This window comes from Ascidiella aspersa, chromosome 7 (assembly GCF_963924565.1).
Source record: "Ascidiella aspersa chromosome 7, kaAscAspe10.2, whole genome shotgun sequence".
In the NCBI taxonomy this organism is placed as follows: Eukaryota; Metazoa; Chordata; class Ascidiacea; order Phlebobranchia; family Ascidiidae; genus Ascidiella; species Ascidiella aspersa.
Window position 1 is genome coordinate 11365000 of NC_139453.1, and position 10191 is coordinate 11375190.

Here is a 10191-nt window from a genome sequence, read left to right on the forward strand (position 1 = left end):
GAATATGGTAGGCCAGTAAACAAATAAACGATATTTTAATCTTCAAAAATAGGTTAAACTTAAATCTTTACGTAGGTTACTGGCGTTCATAATAAGCCATATAGGCCTACTGTTTTCGCTAGGTTTATTATCATTTATTAACGACATACCGAATGAATAAACTTCACAGACAATTAAGCTAAACAGTCTTTGTCGCAAACGAGGAAAAATGGACAAATCAAAAAATACTTCGAGATCACCATTATCCAGGGGTGTGGGAGTTCTTACCCCCCCTTTCGTAAGTGATATTATCGCTTTTTCACGGTTTAACAAACTGCTAGAAGCGGCATGCTTTATAAGTCTTAAGTCAGGGTTGCCAGATGGCAAAAATAAAAAAAGCCAAACTTGCCTAAAAAAAAGCCCAAAAAGTCAAATCTATTACAAACTCTAAAATGCCTATGTTTTTCCGTAAATTAATAAAAAATGCAAGAAATAGTCATGCTTGTTCATTAAATTTCTCTTTTTGAGGCAATTTTTCTAAACTTTTTTCAAATTTCAAATTTGGCTTTAAACAATCCTAACTGGCATCACTGTCTTAAGCTAATGCGAAACCAAAATCGAACGCAAATCGCCGTTTTTTTGTATTTTGCCTATTAAATGCCGGATAATTTTCATTATTCGCTTAGGTCAAGGCTTGGCAACCTTTCGTATGCAGTGTGGCTTTTTTTTGAATAATGTCAAATATTAACAACTCGCGTGCCAAACATTTTTTTTCTATATTTGGTTTTGCACTGGCAACCAGGACTGCGGAGTCGGTTAAAAACAAACCGAATTCGGTCATATACGCGACTTTGTCGAGACCCTAACCTGGGTCCGACTCTACAGCCTGTATTTGGTAGCTAAAATAAGATGAATATTCGGAAATCCACTTATAGGGGTCACTAGAAATACAACGAACTGTCACGAACAAAATACTGTGACCGCTATTTTCGATTATACTTCGATACCTAGAAGTGTTAACTATCAGTTTCGCTTTTAGCTTGGTTTCTCAGTCGCGCAAAAACACACGTGCTTACTTTTAACGTTGATTGCCCTGATTTAACGCAGCACTCCACTTTTGCACTCCATCACTCCACTTTTGGGGCATGTTAGTCGTGCACAACAAGTTTAACGCCCACAAAAAATTATGTTAAATCCACACACAAAAAAATATGTTAATGCCCACAAAAAATTATGTTAATGTTAAAATGGTCTTATTCCCGACCGTGTTTTATCCCGGCGTTAAAGTTGTTCTTATTTTCGGAGTGTTTGTTTTAAATGCAATAGGCGTACTGATACCCTGGCTAAATTTGTCAAAACGTGATATTGAAATGTTTATCTTTTTGAATGCCCGAACTCTACGCACAGTGGAAACAAAGCTGGCCTGGTAAAAAAAACAATAATGTTAGGCTCAATACTTCTCCGATGTAGATTTAACCATACCTGGCCTCATATTGTACTGCGTAAAGACCTAAGAAATCGTGATGTGTCAAAGTACATATGTACTCTTAGATCAGAGTTGGACCAATTGTAATTTATAGTTGTAATTGATGTAATTAATTAAAGTTTTTAATGTAATTGCAATTGTACGGTAATGTAATTAAGGCTTTTTTATTCTGAAATGCTTTAATTACATTACAATTGCAATTATAACTAGAGATCGACCGATACCGATACATATCGGTAAACCGATATATCGGCCTTTCTCTAATTATAACTCATGTGACAAGTAGACTTGGCGGCAAGGCGAAGAGAGTTGTAACACAGTGGAAGAAACTCCTTTAAAAAAGCCAAAGCTGTTTGTCTTTATAGCAGAAGGTTTAAAATATAAAAGATAAAGAAACTCAAGAAGTGAAGTAGATAGCTATTTAGGGGTAGAAATTCTGCATTTTGATGAAGACCCATTAACGTAGGCCTATTGAAAGAAGAAATCAGAAGAATTTCCCACGCTTGCTTCTTTAGTCAGAAAGATTTTTTTTAATTGCGGGTAACTTTTATACGACAAGATTAAATTTAAAATGGTCAGAAACTTTTTGAAGCCTGATGTTCATCAAGTGCAATCCAACAGTTTTTGAGCAAGTAAACGTAAATACGAACCAAATTGTTATAATTTGTAATTAATTAATAAAATGTTTTGTTTACAAGTAATTGTAATTGCTAAATATTTTTAAACACGTGGCTGTTGGCTTGACTGTAGTGTGAAAGTGTAGTCTCTATGCCATGCCGAAAGGCATCTCTTTATTGTAATTGTAAATGTAATTGCAATTCTAATGTAATTGAAAGATTTAAGGGAGTAATTTTAATTGTGATTGAACTGAATTAATGTAGTTGATCCAACTCTGCTTGTGACAAATTCTAACGATCCAAAAATTACATAGACAGCGCCACCAGATTATCAACGTGTGACAGTTTTAAAATTTGTTTGTTTTAAGAAATATTTTTATTTTCATGAGGTTAAACGGCTGCGGTATTCTTTATGTAGTTGATAATTACTATAACTCTGAATTTATACAAACACAGAAGGAAATAACACTAGCCACCGAAGTTCTGCCGACTTGGGGGTAGTAGAGAGCTACTATTTGCTGACTAATAGCCAGCGCATAAAAACTTACCGACATAAAACCACATATATTTGTGAACGAGTTAAATCTGATACTGGAACATTTGGGATAGTACTTGTGCATTTAATTGCTCCTGCAATGGACTGAGTCTAGCGTTGTTCTTACATCTTGGTGCAGAAGTTCTGTATTTTAATGTACTTTTGTGACATTTTCATGAGAAACTTACAACATGTTTTGCATTTTTCCGTACATTGCCATATTTCTAGTTTATATACGTCATTACTCATTACTAACAGAGCGATTTACTGTGCGTAAAGACGAATTTATAAAAAGATGTAAATCATGTTTATTCTTGTTTTACGGACCTCAAGCGAAGTTAATTTAAAGTTTTACTTGCCACTAAAAGTCGCTCTTGGTTGATAGATAATTTTAAAGACATTCAGGTTTAAAGTTTGCAGAAATATGCGCGTATTGTAAAAAGATCCTTAGGTTGTTGATGGTTTACTTTTATTGTTCCATCTTAGTGTTGTTTTCAAAATGACCAAAAATTTAAAAAAATATATATAGAAAACTTAAATTGACTAAAAGAGACTACGACAAAGTACGTATAAAGGTATTGTAACAACCATAATGCTACTAAAGCTATGCGTTTTTTTTATATATTAGCATCAGAGGTCGAAGATTGTGCACAACAATTCCAAGAGAAGGCACGACCACATATCCCCTATTATAAAAACTCTATGTTTCGTCCATTAAAAACTTTATCTAGTTAACAGTATGGAAATAATACTTAATCGCAATAGATGGTATTTTGTTCTTAGTGCACACTTTAAGGTGGTCGCTGGACAGTTGTGGCATTACAATCTTTTACAACCTTTTCGACTAAAACAGAGTTTCATTCTTACATGTCATTTTAATTTATCAAGGGCGTAACAATGATTAAAATTCATATATCTAATGTTATATTGTGTTAATTAAAGCTTGCAAACGTATTATTTTTTTCCAAAATGTGCACTTCACAGCATTGTTTAAAAAAACTACTACGATTGATTTTGACTTTCCGTTGCAAGCTAATAAATAAAATAGAGTAAAACTCCTATCGCTTGGTGTGTTGCAAGACCAGCAAACTTTAACAAAGGCGTCGCAAAAAAACGCACTTTTTTGGCGCTTTAGTGCACTTTTTCAATTTAGTATCGCCACTGCCCTCGTTAATTTTATTCAGCCTTGATTTCAGGTGCACATCCAAGAAAAAGGGTTTCTTAAGTTTGTTTATGACGCCACGTTTTGACATAGCTTTGTGATGTAATATTCGAGAACGTTCTTGAAGATACAACTTAAATAATTCATTTGATTCATGTTTTGTATTCTCAGGTAATTAGTAAGCCTTGAGAGGATGATTTGACTTTTCGGGATAGGACTTTAAGCAAGCGGTCTGTAAAGTTGTCATTTCGCAATCCCGTACTTTTTTTATATTTTTCGTTGTCAATACTTTCAATCTATGGCAGGGGTGGGCAAATGTATTCAATGGAAGAGCCATTTGCAGAAAATACAAGCACCAAAGAGTCTCAAAATTATTTCAATACAAAAACGGTAAATAATGCCAGGCCAGCTACAATAATAACAGAATTGTAATATAACAAAACGGTAATAATCAACACAATAATAACGGTAATAGTAAAATAACGCGCACAATATTTATTAATATCAGTCTTTTGTTAACTAACTATTTGAACTCTATGCCCAATGTTACGTCATAAACGAAATGCTGGCCTAAATAAAGAAAAGAAAAAGAGAGAAACGTTTATAAACGGTACTCTTAGTAACCTTTACATTTTTTAAAACATTTACGATTCGACTAGAAGAGCCACAAAAAACATTCCAGAGAGCCGCATGCGGCTCGCGAGCCGCAGTTTGTCCACCCCTGATCTATGGTGTGTTTTTTTTAATTCGATTTACATTAAAATCAATTTCTTTTGGTTAAGTAGAGACATTGTGCAACTAAACTCCGGGCACACACGCGCTGTCCTCATTTACGACTTGAGTCGCCACCAGGGAGGTTTTGGCTGTATATCAGTGGTCGTTAACATAGTTTTGCTCTGTCGATATTACACTGTTCAAATTGAACAAGTAAAACAGCTAAATGGGCATATTCACACGATAATAATCCCAACCTTTCTCGTTTTGTAACTTCGCACCAATGCATTAATTTGTTTACAATTTGGCAAAGAAATGTCACACATATGGCTTATTGGAATCTACTAGGCGGTGAAAGTAAGCCGAAACGTATTTCTTTTTTTAACCAGGTCAGGTATGCGCTTTATCAGGCCATCCCATCTTCTTGAATGTATTTAGACAACGGGTTTAGTTTTGAATTAGTACAACCTCAGGTTTCGGAGGTTACTTGTTTTAGAAGTCCTGTTATGGCGTAACTGGGTGTCCTTTTCTCTAAAAGTTCTAAGCTTTCCGGTAAAAACATTTCATCGTTCCGGCCGCACGATGCACCTCAACAGCGAGAATAAAAAAAATATTTCTGTATTTTATAAACAACATGTAGTTATATAATTCAGTGGCCGGAAAACGCCGGGGTTGGTTACCGGTCCGTAGCAGGGTTGTCAGATTAAAATTTTGTTTAAACACGAACTATACGTCAAAACCTGAAAAAAAGTAAAAAATAATTAAATGTATTTTATATTTAAAACACATTTACCTTCGTTTTAATATAGCCTACTACTCCATGGTTGATTGGTATGATAAAAAATCACAATTATAGTATTAATCTCTCGTGAGATTCAAAACAACTATAGTGTGTTGTGGGTTGTGGCCATATGAGTTACATAGCACGTTCACAACATTTTTGTTACAAAATCTAACTTCTATACTTACAATATATCAAAAATTGAGCTAAAATATCATGTGTTTTAATTTAAGGCGTACTCACCCTAATCATTTTTCTTACACCAACCACGGTAAAAAAATGATTTTTGTTGTCAAAAAGCCATTCTGGCAATTATTTTGGTAAGCTGATAAGAATATAGGAATTGGTAATAATGGTATACAAGTGTAATTTAAGAAAAAACGTAAAAAGCCTAAAAGTTTTAAAAATGAGCCGTATGCTGGGTTCAATTAAATTGTTTGGCTGGCCGGATGCCGCCCGCGGGTTTCAGTAAGTTCAATGATTCCTAGATGGGAGCATCTCCTTGCGGCAAAACAAGCATAAAGCTCGCAAAAAAAAAAAGTTTTAATCAATTTCCTTTTCCAAACATTTGTTGTTTTCAAGGCCAGTCTGCCACAACCTACTATAGTTTTAAACCGGTGCGCAGTGCCAAAAAGGTTGCCGACCCCTGATATAATCGACGATTGGTAGCGAAAAAATGCACAAACAAAATCCCGTAACAATACACAAAAAGTAAACGTATTTTAGGTCACCGAATTAAAAACCCAACTTAAATCCTAGTCAAGTAATTTTTTTTGATAACTTACGTCCAAGTCATTTCATTTTGAAAAAATACCAAGTAAAGTCGTAAATAGAGCAATTCATTTTCAAGTCAAGTTCTTGTCATAAAAATTAAACGTTAGATTATAAAACTGACAAACTCGCCCGATAATGAACAGTAACTCAACTAAAAATAATAACACAAAACGTAAAATATAGCGAGCAAGTCGTTTTATGAGAAAACTTAAGATAAATAACACAATATAATTAAAAATGCTTCATTTCAACCCAAGTATTTTATCCAAAAGACTTTAATCAAGTTAAGTAATTTGTTCAAAAGACTTAAGTAAAGTCAAGACATTTATCCAACAGAATAAAATTAAGTCAAGTCATTTATCAAAAAGACTTAAATCAAGTCAGTGTATTTATCCAAAAGACTTAAATCAAGTCAAGTCATTTATCCAAAAGACTCAAATCAAGTCAAGTTATTTATCTAAAAGACTTAAATCAAGTCAAGGTATTTAAAAACAGTGACTTAAGGGCACCTAAGTCAAGTCATTGAATTAAGTTACAACACTGCTTAGCTAGCCACCAGGAGCAAGCAAAGGTGGCATCAGCACAGTGTGACGTCACACGGCGCTCAGCAGCCAACGCGCCGAAAGACGGAAAGCAAAAGTGGCCGCGATCGCGCTTCGTCTTTGGTGTCGACCCGAAAAGGCGGACGATAAACAGGCGCGGTCTGTTGCTAACTTGTGCTGTGTGTGGATCGCCCGACCCTGACTCCCCTCGGGCGGAGCAATAACCAATTATATATGCCGGCCGCGTCTTGTTTTGGATGTTTGTTAAGGCCAACAGCGGAGAAATGTGCCATGACAGAACGCCAGTTGCAACCGAACACCGACGCGGAGTGCAAGTACCTGTGGGTTGACGCATTTCGCGACCGTCTGTTAGGAATATGCAAGGGCCTTTAGGCGACTAGGGGAGACCGGGGCGTAAAGTAACACGGGTCGATTGTAACACTCTAAATTGCGCCACCCATGGACACACTAGAATCACGTGATTAACAATGCGCATGCGCCTTTCGGTTTATTTCCGCCATCGAAAGTTTGAGCAGGCTACGTGCAGTACAAACAAAGTTGTGGACAAAAACATATATTTCAGGTAAGAAAGTAACTTTTTTTCTTTTTTTAGTTTTTGTTAGTGTTGTTTAACCATTTAACTTTATAAATTAAAAAGCATACAATCGGATTTAGCAAGTATCATAGTTTATTGCTGCAAACTTTATGAACTAGCCAGTTGACTGGGCAAGTGGTGAACGAAGGCAATTAATGGCTGACATGGGCCTGGGTCGGTTGTAACAAAATTGTCGGGGTTGGTTGTAACATTGAAAGCTGTTACAACTGACCCCGGCGAAATAGTATATTGTACTAAATCTTTAAATATTTTCAGCTATGGTGAGAAACTTTAAACGAAAAACTGACAGAGGTACTACACCTGTGCAAGAACTTGCAAGAGCTGCCAACGATGTGAAAAACCAAGGAAAATCTATTCGATCAGTAGCAAAAGAATATTCTATTTGCCATGTCACATTGTCTAGATTTTGTAAAGCAAAACAGAAGTTAGAAGATAAAGGTTCAAATGAATTGCCTTCTGTTGGTTACCGCAGTGCTACTCAAGTATTCACGGAGTTGCAAGAAAAGGAGTTGACGAAATATCTCTTGATGTCAGCGGATGCTTATTACGGATTGTCTCCAAAAAATGTAAGATATTACACTTACTACCTTGCTTTTTGTTTTTGTAGAATCGATGATATTATTTTTAACATAAGTTATAAATAGGCTGTACTTAAAATTTTGGAAATAAAGTTTAATTTTTTTTAGGTCCGAGAATTCGCTTACGAACTTGCAGTGAAATACAAGTGCAGTCATCCCAAGAGTTGGGAAGAGAATGGTAAAGCCGGAGCGGATTGGTTTACTGGCTACATCAAAAGAAACTCAACGCTATCAATACGAAGTGCAGAGGCAACGAGTCTGTCAAGGGCTACGAGTTTTAACAAACACAATGTCGGTGTGTTTTTCTCAAAACTAGACGGCGTAATATCAAAGCATAAGTTGAATGGTAACGATATTTGGAATGTCGACGAAACAGGTATTACCACTGTTCAAGTTCCTAACCGTGTTATCGCAAAACGAGGGTCAAAACAGGTCGGTGCTTTCACCTCAGGTGAGAGGGGCACGTTAGTCACTCTTGCCTGTGCAATAAACGCCATCGGAAATACAATACCGCCCATGTTTGTTTTTCCTCGGTCTCGATATGCCGATCACTTTGTTCGAGATGGTCCCCATGGCTGCATAGGATCCGGAAACAAATCCGGATGGATGCAACAGGACGACTTCCCTATTTTCCTTAAACACTTTGTTAGCTACACTAAAGTCACAGTAGAACGAAAGGTTTTGCTTTTGCTCGACAATCATAGCTCCCACCGTACAATTGCAGCTATAGATTTTTGTAAGCAAAATGGTATCATACTTCTTTCGTTTCCTCCTCACTGCAGCCACAAACTTCAGCCTCTCGATCGAAGTGTTTATGGACCTTTGAAAAAATTTGTTAATGGTGCCAGTGACGCGTGGATGAAAATGAACCCCGGAAAAACCATGACCATTTATGATGTTCCTGGGCTTGTTAAAACCTCTCTTCCAATGGCAACAACGCCAAATAACATTCAGTCAGGATTCCGTTGCACAGGAATCTGGCCCTTCAACGCCGATATATTTGAAGAACACGAATTTTCTCCTTCACAGGTGACTGATCGGCCAGACCCAGCTCTTTTTGACTCATCTTTGCAGGCTCAACATGAAGAAGAATCGTCATCGTCTGGCAATTTGCCTCCAGCTAGGACATATTTTTTGACTCAAGATGCTGAAGAAGCTTCATCGTCTGGCAATTTGCCTCCAGCTCCCATTGGGACATCTTTGTTGTCTCAACATGGTCTGCCACCAGCTTTTCTGTCTTCGCATTCCACAGGATCGAACTTCTTACGTCAAACTCCATCAACTTCTTCTGTATGCGAGCCTCATTCTAAATTTAGTCCTGAAGAACTTCGTCCATTACCAAAAGCACCACCAAGACAAATAGTTGGATCCAAACGAAAAAAGATGCAAACAGAAATTTTAACGGATACGCCAGTCAAGAAAGCAATGGAAGAGGCGGAGAAGCAGAAGCCTGCAAAAGCTAAAAGAAAAATAATTCTGCCCAAAAAGTCAACAAAAAACAAACAAAATAAATTTAAACAACCCAAGAAAAGGCGAGCCACGCTAACTGATTCTTCGGACGACGAAGAAAATTTCTGTTTGGTATGTATGGAGCATTTCCAAAATTCTAAAACAAAAGAGGTTTGGATTCAATGTGTCAGATGTCACTTGTGGGCCCACAAAGCGTGCACCCCCGACATGAATTATTCGTATTTATGTCACAACTGCGACACAGATGATGAAAACTAATTTTTTTATAACTTTGATAACCGTGCCATGCGAAGTTGTCTAATGTGTATGCACAATTGCACACATGCTACGCACAATGTACAGTAGTTTACGATACGTTTAGAGAACGTATTATTTTTGCTAACTTTTTTCGTTTACCTTCGAGTTGCCAATTTGTTATCAGCACCAAAAACAACCAATTTTGTTTAAGCTAGTTTAGTAATCATGCCCATCCAAGCCTGCAGTTTCAGCTGTAGGCTTATTGAACTTAACAGTAATCGAAATTTGTTTGATTAGTAATCCTGTCCTTGTGCAACTCCTGCTTACACCCAGGTTGAGACCTACAGCTTGATAGTAGCCCTTTTGCTCTATCGTAGGCTAACACTTTGTTACATTTACCTTTTGAGTTTGACATTTCGTTGAAATTTAACAATAAAAATACATTTCCAATGTGTTTATGCAGTTGTTTTCATTTGTTGCAATTTGCCCCATCAGGTGTTACAACCGACCCGTGCACGGGGCACGTTGTACCACATTTTTTGTCTTTTTTGAAAGGTCATAACTTTTGCTGTGAACAGGAAATTTTTATAGAACATGTGGCAACTTATTGCTAAAAGATTGAATTTTTGTATGGCGAGGGTTTGATTTTATTTAATCAAAAGATAATCAAGTTACTAGATAATATGTCAAAATTGTATCA